General features: G+C 39.6%; 1 protein-coding gene and 1 long non-coding RNA gene across 6 annotated transcripts in view; one reads left to right on the plus strand and one right to left on the minus strand.

The window, feature by feature from the left end:
- Nucleotides 1-21266, plus strand: part of LOC148862879 (AP-1 complex subunit gamma-2-like) — an 87389-nt gene that overhangs the window by 49314 nt on the left and 16809 nt on the right. The window contains exon 9 of one of the 5 annotated variants that reach the window (XR_016108966.1): nucleotides 3853-3919. The exons of the other annotated variants lie outside the window; for them this stretch is intronic. The gene's annotated coding sequence lies outside the window, so the exon portion shown is untranslated. The remainder of the gene's footprint in view (nucleotides 1-3852; nucleotides 3920-21266) is intronic. 5 annotated transcript variants of the gene reach the window in all.
- Nucleotides 6763-7349, minus strand: LOC148862880 (uncharacterized). Its single transcript, XR_016108967.1, has 2 exons — nucleotides 7164-7349; nucleotides 6763-7082 (listed from the first exon to the last, which is right to left on the minus strand). It is a non-coding gene; the product is annotated as an uncharacterized LOC148862880 (long non-coding RNA).

Raw genomic sequence — 21266 nt, forward strand, 5'->3', positions numbered from 1 at the left:
TTGGATGGTACAAACTACTTGGAATGGTCCCAATCTACAAAGATGGCCATTGGGGCTCGTGGAAAATTGGGGTATATTACTGGTGAAGAGGTGAAACCCGAAACTGGCAACTCTCGGTGGGTGCAGGAAAATTATATGGTAATGACATGGTTGTGTAATTCTATGTTGCCACATATAAGTAAACATTCTTTTATGGGCAAACACTGCTAAGGAGATATGGGATGGGGTTGCAGAAACCTATTCACAAAGGGAGAATGTTGCTAGGGCTTATCAACTGAGAAATCAAATTATTGCCACAAGGCAGGGAGATAGATCTGTTGCAGCCTATTTTTCAGTCCTTAAGACCCTGTGGTAGGAGATCGACCATCTAGAGACCTTTGCTTGGGAAACCACCAATGATGCAGCTACCTATCAAAGACACTTAGAAAAGTAGAGGGTGTTCGAATTCCTTGCTGGCCTTAACCCTAAGTATGACATTGCACGATAACATCTTCTTTCTAGGGACAGTGTCACTCTCTCCCAAGCATATGCCTTTGTGTCAGGAGAGGAGTGCAGGAGGGATGTAATGATGAAAAATCTTGGTTTTGATCAGTCTACTATGGTAAGTGTTGTGAAATCTAAACAGAATGGCAATGAAAACAAAAAAGAAGACAAAAGGGACTTGGTCTGTGACTACTATAAGAAGCCTAAGCATACAAGAGACACTTGTTGGAAGCTTCACCCACATCTTGTGCCAACCAGATTAAAGAATAAGAAAGGAAACGCACACATGGCAATTACTGGTGATACTCCGGCCCCCCCTACTACAGTTGCTTTGGAGTCCGTTGTAGTTGCTGCAGTAAGGGCCGAGCTTGAGAGGTTTGGGCTACTTCTGAATCAGAGGGACACAACTAGTTCCAGTTCAGCCGTAAGCGAACAACAAGGTACAAGTAGCACAGATGGAGCTCACTCTACCTCCTTTGCCTACACAGGTAGTTCACATGTCACCGCAGACTATGTTTCTGCTTCAGAGCATATGACCCATTGCTCCACTATTTTCTCCTCTTATTAGCTCTATTCTGGCAGAGATAGGGTCTCCACAGCTGATGGATCCCATGGTCCTATTGTTGGGAAGGGATCTGTCAAGATTAATGATTCTATTTGCTTACCCTCTGTCCTCCATGTTCCTAGATTGAGCACTAATTTGTTATCTGTTAGTAGTTTGACTAAAAATCTGAATTGCTTAGTGATTTTTTTTCCTAGACGCTGTATTTTGCAGGATCTGGATTCAAAAAGGACGATTGGGAGTGGTCGTGAAGTGAATGGAATCTACCTCCTGGATGCTCTCCCTCTTCACCAAAGCCATCATGTTTGTAGAGATAGTGAGTCAAAATCTGTGGGTCAGATTATGCTTTGGCACAACCGTCTGGGTCATTTATCCTTTTCTTCTTTGAGTTGTTTGTTTCCAAAATTGTTTGAGTCTGTGAGTTTGTCAAGTTTGAAGTGTGAGGGTTGTGAACTTGGAAAGCATTGTAGACACTCTTTTAAACCTAGTAATAAAAGATGTTCTTTTCCCTTTGATGTTATTCATTCGGATGTGTGGGGCCCTTATCATGTTCCCTCTATCGCTATTTTCTCCTATTTGTGGACGATTTCTCTCGATATTCCTGGATTTACCTGATGAAATCACGCGATGAAGTACCATCCTTGGTGAGGCAATTCCACCAGATGGTACTAACACAGTTTGGGACAAGAATAAAGATGTTCAGAGCTGATTTATGTTGGGCCGATTTATGTTTAGTTTGTTTTCTTTTAAATTAAGAAGTTGTTGGGCCTTGGGCCCATTAGTCTTTTACTTTTAAAAGAATTGTAAGTACTTAGTTGAGTTGCCGCCCTACTAGGGGCATCTTTGTAATATCCCATATTTAAGTTAATTATAAATAGAATGAGGGGCTGGCGGCTAGGGTTATGTATCACTATCCTAGTCGACCTTCTTCTCCTTTTCTTCCCTTTCCTCTGTCTATTGCTGAAACCCCCAACTTTCTCCTCTTCCTTTCACAAGAAGCTTGGCCGAAATCAGCACATAAGGCTTTCTATTAGAAATTACCAAGGAGAAGTGGTAGCTCTGTATACAGGTCGAATTGGTGTCAGGGAATCAGTAAATGCTGAAATTTGGGTCATATTACAAGGCTTAAGATTGGCAGAATAGATGGGTGTCACGGAATTGGAAGTAGAAGGGGACTCACAGCTAGTAATCTCATGGACTCAGCAAGTCAATTCTGTTCCTTGGTTCTATAAACATACTTTCAGGAAATAGACTCCCTTGCAAGAAGGATCGTCTTTCCTATTAGGTGGATAAGGAGAACAACAAATGAAATGACAGATATTTTAGCAAAGCAGGAAGTTGAAAGACCAATTATTTTCAGAGCAAAATTGTAATCTACTGCTGATTGGTTTAATGGTTTTCCAAAGTTGTAAATTTCAATAAATTTTCTCATTATTTGCTGATCAAGAAAAATGCATTTGTGCATATTCTACCCCTGCAAACCGGATAACAATCTATAAGCATGACAGGAACAGTGTTGCAGGTACAAGAACCATGCCTTTCTAGTTCGGTTTCTTGCTTAATAGAGGATAATTCAATCAGGAGTTCCACTGATAATGGATTTTTGTGAGCTGGAGGTTTGCGAAAAGACAATTTCATGAGTGGCAGAGGTTAGGTCTGAGCCAGTTTCCCTGAAAACTTGGTAGAGGGATTCCAATGAGGAAGATGGGGCAAAACTGACTCTGAACCAATTGTTCAAGTGATTATTAGAAGGGTTGAGGTTGATCTTGGTCCATGAAGGAAAGAGGCAATGATGGATGTGTCTGGTGTAGGTGTGGTGCCTTTGACGAAGACAAAGATTGCTAATAAATCACATGTTGCCCATGTTACAAAGGTTTTCTCTCAGATGAAGGATGGTCTTGTTGGGGAAGTCCTGGCAACAAATATAAGAGGATTTACAAAAGAAAAGGATCAAGAGGCGTGGCTAGAAATATTCTGGCTTATGGTAAGAGTGTAGATTCAGGGAAGAATAAGGCGGGTTTTGTTTCTGAGGAAGGAGCTGAAGTTGTTAAGGAGAAACCAGAGACTTTTGATGCAAGTTTCGGGTGTTCGAGTTGAGAGAAGAAAAAAGTGGATTTGGAGTTTTGAATTGATAAGGAGGTTCAATTTGGTAAACTGTTGGATCTTTCCTTTATAGGTGGCAAGGGGTTTGCTAGAAGAGCTATCATGGAATGGGAGAATAGTAAAAGTAAGGGAAATGTGTTAATTGATGATGAAAGCTGCTGTGGTGATGAGCTGGAAGTTGGGCCAAGTAGTAGGGGGTATTTCTATATCTCTTAGGCTATGTTTGTTTGAAGGAAAAGGTAGGGAAAGAAAGGGAAATGTAGGGAAACCTTTACAAACCTTGTATAGGTTTCCCTGCCTTTCCCTTCCTTTCCCTACTTTTTCATTCAAACCAAACACAGCCTTAAGGCAGGCTTAGGAGTGAGTGGTATTTATGTTTTGTATCAGGATCCAGAAGTGAGGCCGTGGTATAGGTGAAGTTGATGTTTTGGGGGTTTTCTTTCTTCTCTTGGGTGATGCCTTATCACCTTCGTTCTATGTACTTTCTTTTTTTGTTTTAATGAATTTTATCTTTAATTTTCTTTTGAAAATCATTAATCCCTGCAAAAAAGTGAGCTATGTTTTCTGTTAGGAAAGCATTCAAGCTGGGGGTGCCATTGTCATGCATGAGCACTCTGTTTCATTGGACTACCCTTTTTTCCATGTCTGCTTTGAGGTATACATTTATCTGGAAATGGATAACCAACTTGAGCTTTCCGTATCAGGTAACAGAATTTGATGTGGCGGATGTCTTAGAGATTGTCATGAAGCATCATACATCAGATATTACCAGTAGGGCAATGTCTCTGATTGCTCTTTTGAAGCTCTCATCTCGCTTTCCTTTATGTTTTCCTAATACTTATTTATATGTATATAACTTTCTAAATGTTATGTGAACATAATATGCCTTGTTTTAGTGAGATGGATAAACTAATTCTTGCTGTAAATATGTCTAGCTGGTGCTTTTCTTTTCAATTTAATGTTCACATAATTTTAATTGCTTCTTCTTGTTTCCTATTCTTCCAAATTTTGGATTATACTTGGTTTAAATTACATTTGCTTAATTTTCTATCATTCCCTACTCCCTAATGGACTGGAAAATTGGTGTTAGATTAGATGCAGCACCTTGTAAGTTCAGTTTGATTGAGATTTTGTATTGGTTGGTTCCTGTTGCTAGAAACTCTCCTTTGTGACTAGGAATTTAAGTTGCTTTCAGGAACAACTTGCAAAATTAAATAAAAAATATTCATCATTGAAAATTATGTTCCTCTGAGGCTCTTGCCATCTAATATGTATTTGTTATAAACAACATTTATTTGTGCTATATTTGAAACAAAGTAAAAACTTTTTCTTTGGCTGTGTATTGTTAATCTGGCATATTTATGCTGCAACACATTATTCATGCATATGCATGTCTCCCTTGCCACAATCCTGTCATGAATTCTCCAATTTGTCTCCAATAATAATCTTGGCCTTTTTTTCTTTCGGCTTTAGTGTAATAATATTGGTAAGAGGAGAAACGATCTCTTATCTGTATGGAGATCGTACATATAGATTATCATGGAGTATGTTCAGCTGTAACAAAAGGTACTTGTCAAAAAAATAGGAATATAAATAATGTGTTGTTCAAATCTAAAATCCAAGAATCAAAAACAAGCTGTGGTGATCTTGAATTCTTTAAACAAATTTTCAATCCATCTAACTTCTTTCTGAACCTCAAAAAGATACCAGGCGAGGATTTGCTTTCATCTATTTCGTAGTTTGCATTTTAACCTCTTTTCATCTGGATTATTTGCCTACATTTTTCTGTTATACCTTTGGCGATGATTTAAGTGCCCATAATTTGATGATGGATATGGCACTGAACAGCATGCAATGGCGAAACAGTATTCTTGTAGTCAGTCCCATATTGTTGAGACAAGGCTTAGATGATGATGATGACAATGAGGATTTTGCAGTTATACCTTTGAGATGGTTCATATAATATAATTTGCATTTTCATTCTCTCTCTCTCTCTCTGTCTCTGACATTTGCATCTTTGTTGGTTGAGTTTGTCTCTTTATTTTTTTTAGACGTGCTCTTTTTTTTTCCCAAACTTTTCTTCCGGTGGAGGGGTGGCCACTGTGAATTTTATTAATATAAAAAAAATAGCATAGGGTCCTGGGGGCATACAAACCTTACCCCTCTGGTCCTCTGGAAAGCTATACAAAAGAGATTCCAGCTCATAAAATAACAAGTCAAAGGTCAGGCATTTCCCTAAAAAAGAACAAAAGCTACTTGACCCTGAGGAAGGATAGTCTATTCCTGTCATTTTGAAGGGAAAGAATCACGGAATCATGAAGATTTGCTGCTTATGATACTCCAAACTACTATAAGTTTCATAGGCAATGTTAGCAAGAAAGTTGGCCACCGAGTTCCCTTCCTGGAAAATGTGTTCTATCCACCAAGATACACTGCTAAGCAAAGTGATGATATTGTCCAGTAGGTACCATAATCACCACGGGCATACACAATGTCTAATAGCACTTTGGAGTCTATATGCATGCCCAAATTGGTGTACTCCAAAGGAACTATTAGGAAAATCCCACCATATAAAGTCAAAGCCTCAGCATCTAAATTCATCCTAACTTAATAGAAGTGAGAGAAGCCAGCAAGAAAATTAAGTTGACAGTCACGTAAAATGCCACCTCTGCCACTTAAAGCTGGGTTATCCGTTATCATGTGAAGCACCGCTAGTGTAAGGTATAACCATATCACCGAGAGAGGGTCGTAAGAACCAGCTGAATATTTTGATCTTTTCTAGCTACACCATTAATGCCAAGCCCCTTTAATTGGGCCTTATCAATCATACTTTTCTCCATGGGAAAAAGAGACAGTCAAATGATAGAATGCAACCAGCCTCCCACTTCCACTTGAGATATAACATAAGAAGCTGAAGAGATTCTATTCTCCACCCTCCTTAGGTTTCTCTCCCTCCAAACCTCCCAAAGAATAATTAGGTGTGCAGACTTAGCAACCATACTCCAATGGTTATTTTTTGCAGAGAAGCAAGCCATCCATCTGCTGAAGCACTACTGGATTGATTATCCATCTATCAAAGGAATGACAAGCTTGAGAGAAAAAAGCTTCCATGGCTTTTGAGCTTACACTCCTCTAAAAACTAGGTGGTCGAGGTCCTCAATGTGTGGATCCTTACAGCAATTGCATCTAGAAAAGAAATGGGATCAACTGCTGTCTATTCCCATCACCAAAAAACCAACCAGAATTTCAGCCAGGAGCCATTACCAGCTCGTTATCCATGCCTTCTAGTTAACAAGCTGGTACTCTGACTTGAAGGCATATTTGCCCTTCCGGATTATAAGGTAGTCAAGGCTATAATGGTAGCGTAGAACTATGCAGGTGTTGGGGTTGTGAGGAACCATACAGATATGGGAGCTGCTGAAGTAGGAAGAAGAGGAATGGCAGATAGAGGAGTCGTGGTGAGGAACGATGGGAAGTTAAAGGAGAGGTTGGAGTTTATGCAGCAGTGCTTGGTGGGAAGGTTTATAGAGGCGGATCCGGATATAAGAGAAGTGAAGATTGGGCTTGGTCAAAATGGTATGGTGTGGGTTTCGAAGAAGTAAGAAGGCTAGGAGCAGGGCAGTTTTTGTTCAATTTTACAAGAAGGGATGCGGAAGTTCTTTATTGTGAGAGGGGCGGAGCAAACTCGGTTTGGTTGGAGAAATGGACGCCAGAGTCCAGAGATGGTGAAGCTTACGGACGATACAAACTTAGATTGATTGATGTTTACGGAGTGCCGCTGCACACATGGAGTACATAGACGTTCAAAGCTATAGGAAATGCAGTAGGCAAATTCAGAAGTTCTGATGATAGGAACCGCTGCTGGGAGCAGTTACAGTTCGCCAGAATCCTGATTGAAACTGACAATGCGATGAAGATTCCGACGCTGCAGGACCTGTTCTACATGGAAGAAAAGTTTCAACTTAGAATTGCAGTAGCAGGGAGAGATAGGGGAGAGATCGGGAGAGGAACTTACGAAGAAGGGCCAAGATTTGGCGACTAGAAGAAACGAAAGAAGAAAGGCTTCCAGTGGCAGAGTTGGTCGGCAGGGAGGTGAGGTAGATGAAGGGACAGAGCAAGGAAGGGAGGGGCGGAAGGAAGATGACGAAGCTGAAGACGTGAAGCGTGAGATCGGGGACAAGTCAGGGACAGGAAAGACACAAAAAAGTCTGGGTAGGGGCAGTTTTGAAAAAAAGACTTGTAAAAATGGTTTAAGTCGAGTTCAGGGACAAGTCAGGGACGGGAAAGACACAGAAAGGATGGGCAGGGGCAGTTTTGGAAACAAGACTTATAAAAAGGAGTTAAGTCGAGTTAATGAGAAGGGGAAGTTGAAAAGCTTCAAAAGAGGAAGAATAGATGAGAGGAGTTTACATTTCCATTTGAAGAATTATTTTGGTTAACTCTTATATTTTAATCAAAATTTGGATAACACATTATTTAATGTTAACTGCCATTTTTTTTTTTGCAACTGCCCTCATTGGTGTATTTTATGTCCTATTTTTTATAGTCACTTATATGTCCATTTTTGTGGGAAACATTGGACCCTGTAATGTTACTCCTATTATCAATTGGCTGGAATTGATGATATCCTATTTGGTTGACCCTCTTAAGAGTTTAAGGGATTTAATCCTCATGTAGTTTTGAGGTTTAGTAAAGGATTGTTATATCTATCATCATCGCTCCATCTTGGTTGAGCAAGAACTGCTAAAAAGAAAGTTTTGATGGTTGCTTTTATTGGAGACCAAGCCTATTGGAAATTGGCTGCCTTTTCCATGATTCTGATCCAATATTTCTTATCTTTTCAGGACCTAGTTAGATTGGATTAATATTCCTTGCCTTGGTTTTAAGATCTATAATACGTGGATATACCATGTACTCAATACAACATTGGATACTTTAAGTGTTGACCTTATAGAATTAACACTTCCAGAGTGTACTGCATGCATACTAGTAAGTGTCTGCATTTATTCTATTCAAAGAGTTTAACAAGTGATTGCACACTAGTGAATGATGGCGCTGGCTTAGACTTCTCTCAAAATAGGAGTGATCACAATTTTGACGGTTCTGCTTTTGACAATTCTGGACCATCTAGTATTGCTTGTGCATTTAAAGACCATGTAGGCATAATTCTTCGTGGCTTCTTGGGTCTTGTGTGCAATGGAAATTCCCCAAGGGAAAGTTGGTAGCTCTTTTCCAAGGGTTAAAGTTAACCTTCTGCATGAGTACCTGAGTGAGCAAATGCAGATGATGAGGTGTTGACTGAAGGGTTGGATGCTGAAATAGTGGTCTCCGAGTAATTATGTAACCTCCCATACTTTTCAAGTTCTGCCTTTATTGCTGCCAACTGCTCCATAGCTGATTTTTCTTCACTTTCTCTATTTCCACCCTCAACCACTGTGGCAACATTAGCATTCTTAGGCTTCCCACTCTGACCATTCTTCTTAAAGTTGTTGTTTTGAAACCTATCCGGAAGAAGGTCTGGATGAAGTTTCCAACAAGTGTCCTTAGTATGCTTTGGTTTCTTGTAGTACTCACATATCACTTCTTTCGACTTTATTCCAGTATGTGCAAAGTGCCCTATAGGTGGTCCTTGTAATTGTACTTGTCGCATACTCTCTTCACTACTTACCATAGCATATGCTTGAGCAAGAGTGACCTCATCTTTAGGCAGGATGTTTTGTCTAGTAATGTTGAACTCAGGGTTGAGTCCTGTAAGAAACTCAAACACCCTGTTTTGTTCCACCAGTTTTCTAAATGTTTTTGCATCCTTAGTGCTCTCCCATATAACTATCTCCATAACATCAATTTCCTGCCATAACGACTTCAACATGGAGTAATAAACTACTACACTCGTCTCCCCTGTCTCAGATTGTTCACATCACTCTTCAACTTGTAGACTCTTGCAACATTTAGCTTCTATGAATATGTTTTTGTAACACCGTCCCACATCTCCTTAGCTGAAGTCATCCAGAGGTAATGTTGATTTATATGGGGCTGCATAGAATTGACTAACCATCCAATCATTGTGTAGTTCTCCTGCATCCATTTCTCTACTACAAACATAAATTTGCATAGACTGTGCCCAAGCTAGATAACTGGTTCCATCTAGTTTAATTGTGGTCACTCCAATCAAAAAGGAATCTACCAAGGTTTAAAATGTCGATGTCGATGGAAATGTCACTTGCCAAAATATAGGACATATGTTGGAAATGTCAGAAATGTCGAGGGGAAATATTGTAAAAATTCGAGACATTGTGGAAATATTATGAAATATGTGGAAATATGCAATGATATTTTGTAAAATGATAAAAGAAGCATTAATACATATTTCTAGACTATAATCTTATTCCCAGCCATTATATAAAGCTAAGAAACTAAGATCAATAACAAATTAGTAAATGACAATTTACTGATTTATTATGCATTTTGATGTTTTTACAAGGTTATCTGATATTTTTATTCTGATTTTTTTAATATTAAAGTTATAATACATTATGTTTTATTATAAATTTAATAAACTGATTCTTCTTTTTTGTAGTATCAAGATTATGATAAATTCTGATTTCTTATAAAACTTAATGAATTTATTATGATTTTTAATACTAAATTTATAATAAATTACAATTTAGTATAAAATTTAATAAATTTATTCTCATTTTTTATATTAAGTTTAGAATATTATTTATTATAAAATTTAATAAACATTTTCTGATTTTAATAAATATTTTATGTTTTATATTATAAAGTATTTAATTTATTCTTTTGTTTTTATTTTTGTTAATTCTTTTTATAAATATTTTATTTGAAATATTAAATAGAAATTATTGATGGAATAATTTATATTAATATATTGTATTATGTTAATAGAATATACTGATATATTATATTGCTAATGTACATTAGTCGACATCCTATTAACATAATAGGAAAAACTGTCTTTTTTTTTTGGTTATTTGGACCGGTTTGGTTAACATTTCCGAAATATAGAAAACCATGGAATCTACCAACCAACCCCGAATTTGAAACCATGGAATCTACCAGCCAACCCCGAATAACGACATCTGCTTCATTTCACATCCAGATTGCTCCATTGATCAACGAAAAAAAAAAAACTAGTTTTTTAGTCTTTATAGACCTAACCGAGGTTAGTCCAATACTAGGGGATTCAAAAACTAGTGTTTCACTACACCCGGTTGTCGAGGAGAAAGAGAGAAGAGGTAGCTGCTCCTACCAGAGCTTCCCAACCTTCTTCAAATCTCAACCGCACACTTTTGGGGGTCAAAACAAACCTCTCAAGCCCTGAGCTCCACACCCAATCATTCTCTTTAACTTGTAACTTGAAAACTCTCTAGTCGGCTAGGGTTTTGGGTAGAAAAAAACAGCTTCACTTCTTAGCAATCTTCGGCCAGATTCTAACTCTCCAAACTCTCTACCAACTAGGCAAACAATGCTCTGATTGATCAGGAACTTATCTCTCCATACACTCTTCTAATCGAAGGGATTGGAAAAAAAAAACAAAAAACAAAAACGAGGAAGAACTGCTTTGATACAGTAGAAGATCAAGACTGTAATCAGTCTTGAATCCTAAAAGGTTTTAGGTTTGCAAAACAAAAGAGAAAGTGAGAGAAAGGAGAGAGAGTAGAAGAGAAACAAGAGAGCACAAGTTGTTGAAAAGAGGGACAGATACTTGCTCATCTACCGCCGCCACTCTCTTAATATTTATAGGTTATGTTTAATACATAATGGAAAGGACACATCTGCCCTTGGTACTTACATAATAAATAAAGTAAATAAAACTGAAATAAATAATAACTGAATTAACAAACTGACACTACTATAACTGAAACAAATAACTACACTGCTGTCCTACGAACACAGTGGAGACCACTGCAGTGGGGCCCACATTAGTGTTCTCTACACTCCCGTTCAAGTTGGAGTTGATATCTATCATGCCCAACTTGGATAGGTCTGTCTCTAACTTCTTCCGTGGTATAGCCTTGGTGAGGATATCCGCAAGCTGCATATTAGATGTGATATACGGAAGACACACTTCTTGTGATTTGACCCTTTCTCGCACAAAATGTCGATCAACTTTGATATGTTTAGTTCTGTCATGCTGCACTGGGTTGTAGGCTATATTAATAGCTGTCTGATTATCACAATACAACATTAAGGGCTTTTCATAGTCAATACCCAACTCTTCAAGTAGTGACCTCAGCCATAAGATTTCAGCCACTCCATTAGCCATTGACCTGTATTCTGCTTCAGCACTGGAGCGGGAAACAACACTCTGCTTCTTACTCCTCCAAGAGACAATGTTACCTCCCACCAGGGCACAATATCCAGAGGTAGACCTTCTGTATAGACTTCCACCCTCATGTGATTATTGTTCTTGAGCAATATACCTCTACCCGGGCATCTCTTCAAGTATGCTAATATTCTCTGCCGCAAGAAGATGAGAAGTTCTAGGGGAGTGCATGTACTGGCTAACAACACTAACTGCATAGCTGATATCCGACCGAGTGAGGCAGAGATATAGAAGCTTTCCAACCAACCGTTGGAACATAACTTTGTCTTCAAGAGGCTCCCCACCCTCTGCACTAATCTTGTGATTTTGTTCGATGGGTGTATCGGCCGGCTTAACACCCAACTTTCCAGTTTCTGCCAACAGATCTAGAACATATTTTCTTTGAGAGATAAAAATCCCCTGCTTGGATCTAGCATCCTCAATACCCAAAAAGTACCGTAGTGCACCAAGATCTTTCACCTCAAACTCTTGATGAAGGAGCTGTTTGAGGGATTCAATCTCATGACTGTCATTTCCTATCACCACAATATCGTCAACATATACTGCTAGTAGTGTCAGAGAGGACTCCACCCTCTTGATGAATAGTGTATGATCTGACTGGGCCTGTACATAACCAAACCTTCTAAGGGCTAATCTGAACCTATCAAACCAGGCTCTAGGTGACTGCTTCAAACCATACAATGCCTTGTTCAATTGGCAAACCTTCTTACCTGTCTCTGTATCATAGAATCTAGGAGGCAACTGCATGTAAACCTCTTCTTGTAAGTCTCCATTCAGAAAAGCATTTTTAACATCCATCTGAAATAGAGGCCAAGAATGATTTGCTGCAAGGGATAACAAAACTCGAATGGTGGTCATCTTGGCTACTGGGGCAAAGGTCTCCAAGTAGTCTATACCATAAGTCTGAGTGAACCCCTTTGCAACCAGTCGGGCTTTATACCTTTCAATAGAGCCATCAACATTATGCTTCACAGTGAACACCCATCTGCATCCCATCGGTTTCTTTCCTTTTGGTGGGTCAACCAGTGCCCAAGTATTATTCTTCAACAGGGCATCCATTTCGACTTGCATTGCATCTTTCCATTCTGGAACTGATAAGGCTTCTTGCACTGTTCTTGGAATAGGGACATCGGCAATGGAAGTGAGATAGGACCGGTAAGATGGTGATAGACAATCATAGGATAAGAACTGTGAGATGTTGTGAGCTGTAGAAGTAGTGCAATGTCGTTTCCCTTTGCGAATGGCAATAGGGAGATCAAGGTCAGGGGAAGTGGCAACAGTGAGAGGTATCTCAGTAGGCTCTGGATCTGGAGGCGTAGAAGGAACTGGAGCTGGCCGAGACTGCTAAAGACTAGGATCAACCTGCCTGCATCACCTGTGATAGACTCTTAACTCCAGCTCCCTCTGACCACCCTCACCACTACAACCTTCATTACCTAGTGGAATAGGTAAAGGAACAACCCCACTTCTACCAGCCCCACTTCCACTCTCATTGCTCTCCCCTTGAGGAAAGAAACTCAAAACAGCCCCACTCTCACTGCTCTCCCTCTGAGGAGAAACCCTAGGATAATAGGGTGTCTCCTCAAAGAAGGTGACATCCATGGAGACAAACCGTTTCCCTGAAACCGGATCATAGCAGCAATAACCCTTTTGAGTTTGCGCATAACCAAGGAAAATGCATTTGGAGGCCTTAGGTTCAAACTTGGAATGATGAGGCCGGAGAAGCTGAACGAAACAGGTACAACCAAAGGTTTTAAGGGGAACAATGAACAACTCCTTGTCTGGGTATAGAAGGGAAAAGGGGGTTCTCATATTAAGGACCCGGGAAGGAACTTGATTAATGAGATAAAGTGCCGTGAGGATAGCATCACCCCAGAAGCGAATAGGTACATTGGAGGTAAACATAATGCTTCTTGCCACCTCCAAGATATGCCTATTCTTCCCTTCGGCAACGCCGTTCTGCTGTGGTGTATAAGGGCAAATGCTCTGGTGAATAATTCCATGGCTAAGAAGGTAGGAGGTCAATGGATGAGCAAAGTATTCCTTTGCATTATCAGATCTAAGGACTTTGGTTTTGGTCCCAAACTGAGTGAGAACCATCTGCTGGAAGTTTTGGGTCAGAGCAGGAACCTCATCCCGAGAACGCATAAGATAGACCCAAGAAAACCGGGTATGGTCATCAACAAACAATGGAAAATATCCGTACCCACCCATAGAAGAGATATGATATAGCCCCCAAACATCAGTATGCACAATATCAAAAGAGGAATTACTCCTTTTATTACTTAAAGAATAAGAGGTTCTACAATGTTTGGCAAACTCACAACTCTCACACCTCAACTTTGATAACTCAACAGACTCAAATAAAGCAGGAAACAAACTCTTCAAAGACTTAAAAGACAAATGATGCAATCGGTTATGCCAAAGCATAACCGAACTCAGAAACTGGGAAACAAAAGACTTCTTATCCATTGACTCCTCCCGACAAGAACTCTCTCCAAGCAGATAGATCCTGTTCGTCTCACGGCCAGTTCCAATCACCTTCCTCGTCTCCAAATCCTGAAAAACACATCGGTCAGGGAAAAAGATTACTAAACAGTTCATGTGTTTGGTAATACTACTAACTGAAAGCGAGTTAGTATCAAGCTTAGGAACATGCAAGATAGAAGATAAAGAGATAGTATCCGATAGCTTGATGTCCCCCTTGCCCGAAATGGGAACAAAAGAGCCATCAGCAATGGATACTCTATCTCGGCCAGAGGACAAGTGATAAGAAGTGAACAAAGATGGCAAGCTAGTCATATGGTCAGATGCACCTGAATCTATTACCCAGCAGTGATCAGTATTACCTGGAGCTGAAGCATGGTAAGCTGAGGCTCGAGTACCTGAATGTGCAAATGCAGATGTTGCAGGAGCTAATGGTGATTGAGATGGCTGAGCTGAACTCCCAACTTCCTTTTCCAACTGTATGAGGGCAGCCCAAACAGTAGCTAAAGTCTCCAGGGATGTGCCTGATGAGGATGTTGAATCAGTGTTCACTGCCATATGAGCATTACCCTTATTATTTCTTAGTTTTGCTGGGACCAAGTGAGGATGTAGCTTCCAACAAGTATCTTTTGTGTGCTTGGGTTTCTTGCAATGTTCACATACCGGATCTTGTTTATCTTCCTTCTTCCGGTCCCTTTCTAAGTCACCCCTGGCTTGGGTTTAATAGCTGTCAAGGCTGGGAAAGAGGGTTGAGGTTGCATCATGCTTTCCTCCTGGTCTCTTCACTATGTACCGAGGAGTATGCTTGAGAAAGGGTCACACTATCTCTTGTCAATATCTGTTGTCGCACAATGTCATATTCTGAATTCAAGCTAGCCAGAAACTCAAATACCCTATTCGTCTCGACTTGCTTTCTGTGAGTCTGTGCATCTTTGGGACTCTCCCACTCAAGGGTCTTTAGATGGTCAATCTCATGCCACAAGGATTTCAAGGTAGATAAGTAGACAGAAACTGGCTTCTCTCCTTGTTTAAGGTTGTTTACCTCACACTTCAGTTCATAGGCTCTGGCAACATTAAGGGGTTGGGAATAGGTTTCTTTCACAACATCCCATATCTCTTTGGCTGTCTTTGCCCACAAGTAATTTCGGTTGATATGTGACTGCATAGAATTACACAACCATGCCATAACTAAATAGTTCTCTTGAACCCACTTGGTGTATGTTGGGTCCTCCTTGGAAGGTTCTTTCACATTTCCCAAGAGGTAACCCAGTTTCCCCCTTCCTCCAATAGCCATCATGGCTGATTGCGCCCACTCCAAATAATTTGACCCATCAAATCTCATAGTTGTAATATGAAACCCGGTTTCAGATACACTACCATAACTGTGGTTTCCAAAACTACTTTCTCCCTGACCCTTAAACTCCATCTTTGATCAAGATTCAGTGGCTACAAACTGTTAGAGCAATTATACCAAAAAACAGAGTCAAACAAGTAAGTCTGAAATCTGATCCGAAACCAACACAAATATGATCTGATCCGATCTAAAACCAACCCAAATCTGATCTGAAATCAATCGCCTATCACAGTATATGTAAGAAATCAACTCAAATCTGATCTGAAATCAATCGGCATGCACAGTACCAGGCAGCCTATCAATCTGAGATGCTATTTTCTGAAATCACTATTGTGGGGCCCACTGCTGCGAGAGCAAAAATAAGGTTTCAACTATAGGTATGAAGTAAGTGCTCAGCTGCACTCTCCAAGCAGTCCGCACAAGTGGGACTTATCGTAGGGCAATATGAAACCCTAAAAACTAATCACCTTTGAAGAGGGGGTTCGGCCCAACAATCAAACCCTAGAAACAAACTTAAACACAGTTCGGCAAGCCAAACCCTAGAACAAACTTGAACACAGTTCTGCCCCTCTTTCTAAATAGGTCCAACCTATCTCGACTGATTGCAGTCTCTGAAACTCACTAAGAAAAACTTACTTATGTACTTCGTTTTACTGTCTTCTAGGGTTACCTGAACCCTAACCTTCACTGCCTCTTCCTGATTACCAACTCTCTGCAAGCCGCGGCAAGTCTTCAATTGCTGTGAACCTCTCCTGGTAATCTCCAAGATTCAGCCACCGAAAAACTTATTCAAAGCTTCCAGCCCTAACTAGTCCTCATGTGGTCGGCTGGACTAGACACACATGAGAAGCCCTAGATAGGCTCTGATACTAAGTAGAAGATCAAGACTGTAATCAGTCTTGAATCCTAAAAGGTTTTAGGTTTGCAAAACAGAAGAGAAAGTGAGAGAAAGGAGAGAGAATAGAAGAGAAACAAGAGAACAAAAGTTGTTGAAAAGAGGGACAGATACTTGCTCATCTGCCGCCGCCACTCTCTTAATATTTATAGGTTATGTTTAGTACATAATGGAAAGGACACATCTGCCCTTGGTACTTACATAATAAATAAAGTAAATAAAACTGAAATAAATAACAACTGAATTAACAAACTGACACTACTATAACTGAAACAAATAACTACACTGCTGTCCTACGAACATAGTGGGGACCACTGCAGTGGGGCCCACATCAGTGTTCTCTACAAATACCAAGATGTAAATCTGTCCTTCAAATCTGATAGAAAATACTGATTATAGCTGAAAAGAAAGAGAGAAAAGAAGATTACAGCAGAATAGAAGGAGAAGATGGAGAAGAAGAAGAGGAAGGAGAAGAGAGTTCGATAGTTTCCTCTCTCACTTCACTAATCTTTTATTAATCTGAATTGATTAGGCTAATTACATGTCTACCCTTAAGTGGGTGGCCAGCTAAGCAATAACTTAAAAGAAATTAAAAAAGGAGTTAATAGGCCATTAACACATGAAGTAAATAAACATTGCTTAAACATAAAACAAATACTAGGGCCCATTCGGCCTAGTCTCTCTCTATATAGATAGATAGAAAGCTGCCACATAAAATCAAAGAAGACAGTGAAGGAGTTCTTTTAAGTTTTTTCCAATTGTTGGTGTGTGGGTATAGAGCTGCCACAAACAAAGGGCACATCGAATAATCAAAGTTGATCTTTCTTTGGAAAGTATTTCTTTGTTTGTGTTACAGACTGTATAATTAAAATAGGAAGATGTTACAGACTGTATAATTAAAATAGGAAGTAAATACCAGGGAGATATGATTTACCTTGATTGTAGGACAGATTTGTAGGAATTTGATTAGTCTTCTTTCCTAATATATTCTTTCCTAACATAGAATTTGTAACTTGTATATATACATACGAGATTGATGAATAATATAACAAATTCTTCTTCTTCCTCTGTTTACTCTTATTTTACATGGTATCAGAGCATCTAGTCTCTACCTGCCCTTTTGTTTTAAGTAAACAGTAGGTAGAGGAAAATTTCTAGGTGTTTCAGGTCACCTCCTTGGAGTAGTCAGAGCATCTAGTCTCTGCAAAGTCCGGCAGTTAGCAGCCCTGCGCGTGTGTCTCACACACCGCCTAAAGATTCTGCCATAGTCACGCGCGCCGGCACGTGGAGGCACATCTATCGCCGGAAAAATTTTTTTGGTCGTTGTCTTTTGGCTCGCCTCATCCTGTATAACACATATTTGTGCTTTGTCACATGCATATCCATTCCGGTGTTTTCAATAGGTGTGCTCTGATTGATTTTCGATGTTCAAAATATTCTGTTTATTTGAATTTTGAGATTATGGCAAACAAAAAATTAGTAGTTATGTCGGATGTTATTCCAGTGATGTAAAAAATAACTGAGCATAAGCTTAATGGCTCTAATTATCTGGATTGGAGTAAAACTGTTCAACTATATTTGTTGAGTATTGCTATGGATAACCATTTGACTGATGACCCTCCTAATGATGACTCGAGAAAGTCTTGGTTGAGGGAGGATGCCCGTTTGTTCTTGCAGATACGCAACTTCATTGAAAGTGAGGTGGTTGGTTTAGTCACTCACTGTGGATTTGTTAAGGAACTAATGAACTATCTAGAGTTCTTGTACTCTGGAAAGGGAATATTTCCCGCATTTATGATGTGTGCAAAGTCTTTTATAGGGCAGACAAAGGTGATAGATCTCTTACAAGCTATTTCATGGATTTCAAGAAAACATATGAGGAACTTAATATGTTGCTTTCGTTTAGTACTGATGTGACTGTTCAACAAGCTCAGTGAGAAAAGATGGCTGTTATGAGTTTTTTAGCTGGCCTACCTTCTGAATTTGAGATTGCTAAATCTCAGATTTTTTCCAGTTCAGAGATCTCTTCTCTACAAGATGCTTTCAGTAGGGTCCTTCGTACATAATGTTCTCCACCTGTTCAGCCTAGTAGTGCCCTTGTCAGCCGCAATAATACATCTGAATCAGGGAGACAACAATACAAGAGTGGTAGTGGTAGGTCAAGTAACTATGACAGGAATACTAATACTCGTGGACAGGAGTTAGGAGAGATAGTGTGTCATTACTATCATAAGCCAGGACATATGAAGCGGGATTGTAGGAAGTTGTAGAATAAGAAAACTCGGTCAGTCCATATTGCATCTACCACGAATACTTCTGAGAAGTCTATTATGATATTTGCAAATGAATATGCCAAATTTGCTCAGTACCAAGAATCATTGAAACCTCAATCTACTCCTGTTACTGCCACCGTCGAGTCAGGTAAACCCAATACATGTCTTGTTTCCTCCTCTTCAAAATGGGTCATTGATTCTGGAGCTACAAATCATATGACAGGTAATTCAAGTCCGTTTTCTACCTTTCAATCACATAAATCTATCTCTCATGTTACTTTAGCAAATGGGTCAACATCTTGTGTTATTGGGTCTGGCACAATTAGTCCAACACCATCACTTCCTTTGTCATATGTTCTTAGTTTACCTCAGTTATCATTTAATTTAATTTCTGTTAGCAAACTCACTCGTACCCTTAATTGTTGTGTCTCATTTTTTCCTGATTATTGTTTATTTCAGGATCTTACGACGAAGAAGATTATTGGTAAGGGACACGAGTGTGGAGGTCTCTACATCCTTGATACACAAGTTCCAAGATCCATAGCCTGTTCTGGAGTTGTAACCCCTTTTGAAGCACATTGTCGGTTGGGCCACCCCTCTCTCATGTGTTAAAGCAAATTTGTCCTCAATTTCAGAATTTGTCGTCATTAAATTGTGAATCTTGTCAGTTTGCTAAACACCATCGTCTTAGTTCGAGTCCTAGAGTCAATAAACGAGCTAATGCTCCTTTTGAATTAATCCATTCAGATGTTTGGGGTCCGTGTCCAGTTGAGTCCAAAACTGGGTTTAAGTATTTTGTTACTTTTGTTGATGATTACTCTCGTATGACATGGTTATATTTAATGAAAAATCGTTCTGAGGTGTTTTCTCATTTTTCTGCAAGAGCTTTGTTATTTCAAATGAAGGTTCCTAAACTTTTCTGGGCTAATGCAGTTTCCACAGCATGTTTTTTTATTAACCGTATGTCTTCATCTGTCCTTCAGGGTAAGACTCCTTATCATGTTCTGTTTCCAAATAAAACACTGTTTCCTATTGAACCTAGGGTATTTGGGTGTACATGCTTTGTTCGGGATGTTCGTCCTCAGGTTACCAAACTAGATCCAAAATCTTTGAAGTGTGTTTTTCCTGGGTATTCTCGTGTTCAAAAAGGGTATAGATGTTATTGTCCTACTCTTCACAGATATCTTGTGTCAGGTGATGTTAATTTCCTAGAAGATACACCTTTCTTTCCATCTACTCCTCATTCATGTCAGGGGGAGGATGATGATTTGTAATCTATACTGTCACATCATCTGGTTCACATCCTATTGAATCTACTCCTGCCAGGCCTAAGCCACCTACAGTACAGGTTTATTCTCGGCGACCAACCCCTCCGGATCCATGTCCTGCACCAGCTCCTTTGTCGGCAGATCCAGTCCCAACTAATCCTGTTCCATCGTCACCAGAGCTAGTCTCTAATGATGATATTCCTATTGCTCTTCGTAAAGGTAAGCGTAAGTGTACTTATCCAGTATCTTCATTTGTGTCTTATAATCATTTGTCGTCCTCTTCTTGTTCTTTTATTGCATCTCTTGATTCTATCTCTGTTCCTAAGAATGTTAAAGAAGCCCTTTCTCACCCTGGATGGCGTAATGCTATGATTGGCAAATTTACCTACAAATAAGAAGGCTATTGGGTGTAAATGGGTGTTTACAGTTAAAGTCAATCCTGATGAGTCCATTGCCCGATTGAAAGCCTGTCTTGTTGCTAAAGGATATACTCAGACTTATGGAGTGGATTATTCTGATACCTTTTCTCCTGTTGCTAAACTTACTTCAGTCAGGTTGTTTATTTCTATGGAAGCTACTTATAATTGGCCCCTTCATCAGTTAGACATCAAGAATGCTTTTCTTCATGGGGATCTTCAAGAAGAAGTTTATATGGAGCAACCGCCTAGCTTTGTTGCTAAGGGGGAGTATGGGAAAGTTTGCTATCTTCATAAGTCTCTGTACGGGTTGAAGCAGAGTCCTCGCGCCTGGTTTGGAAAGTTTAGTCAGGCAGTCGAGAATTTTGGTATGAAGAATCTGATCTGTTTTCTTCAAGCACTCTGCTGCTGGCATCATTTTGTTAGTTGTGTATGTGGATGATATTGTAATTACAGGGAGTGATACTACAGGGATTTCATCCCTTAAATCCTTTCTCCACACTCAGTTTCATACCAAAGATTTGGGAATGTTGAAATACTTCTTGGGTGTTGAGGTAACAAGAAGCAAGAAGGGAATATTCTTATCTCAAAGGAAATATGTACTTGACTTGCTGTCTGAGACGGGAAAGTTGGGAGCTAAGCCATGTAGCACTCCATTGATTCCTAACTTGCAGCTCACAAAAGATGGTGAATTATTTGAAGATCCTGAGAGATATAGAAGATTGGTTGGAAAGTTGAATTATCTTACTGTAACTCGTCCAGATATTGCATATTCAGTTAGTGTGGTAAGTCAGTACATGTCCTCTCCAACAGTTAATCACTGGACAGCTGTAGAACAAATTTTGTGCTACTTAAAAGGAGCACCTGGGCGAGGAATTTTGTATGGCAATCATGGTCATACTAGAATTGAATGTTTTTCAGATGCTGACTGGGCAGGATCCAAGGAAGATCGAAGGTCTACTTCAAGCTATTGTGTATTTGTTGGAGGGAATCTAGTTTCATGGAAAAGCAAGAAGCAGAATGTTGTCTCACGTTCGAGTGTAGAATCGGAATATAGAGCTATGGCCAAGTCTGTGTG

This window comes from Nelumbo lutea, chromosome 3 (assembly GCF_056320005.1).
Source record: "Nelumbo lutea isolate HS-2025 chromosome 3, American lotus-T2T, whole genome shotgun sequence".
Lineage (NCBI taxonomy): Eukaryota > Viridiplantae > Streptophyta > Magnoliopsida > Proteales > Nelumbonaceae > Nelumbo > Nelumbo lutea.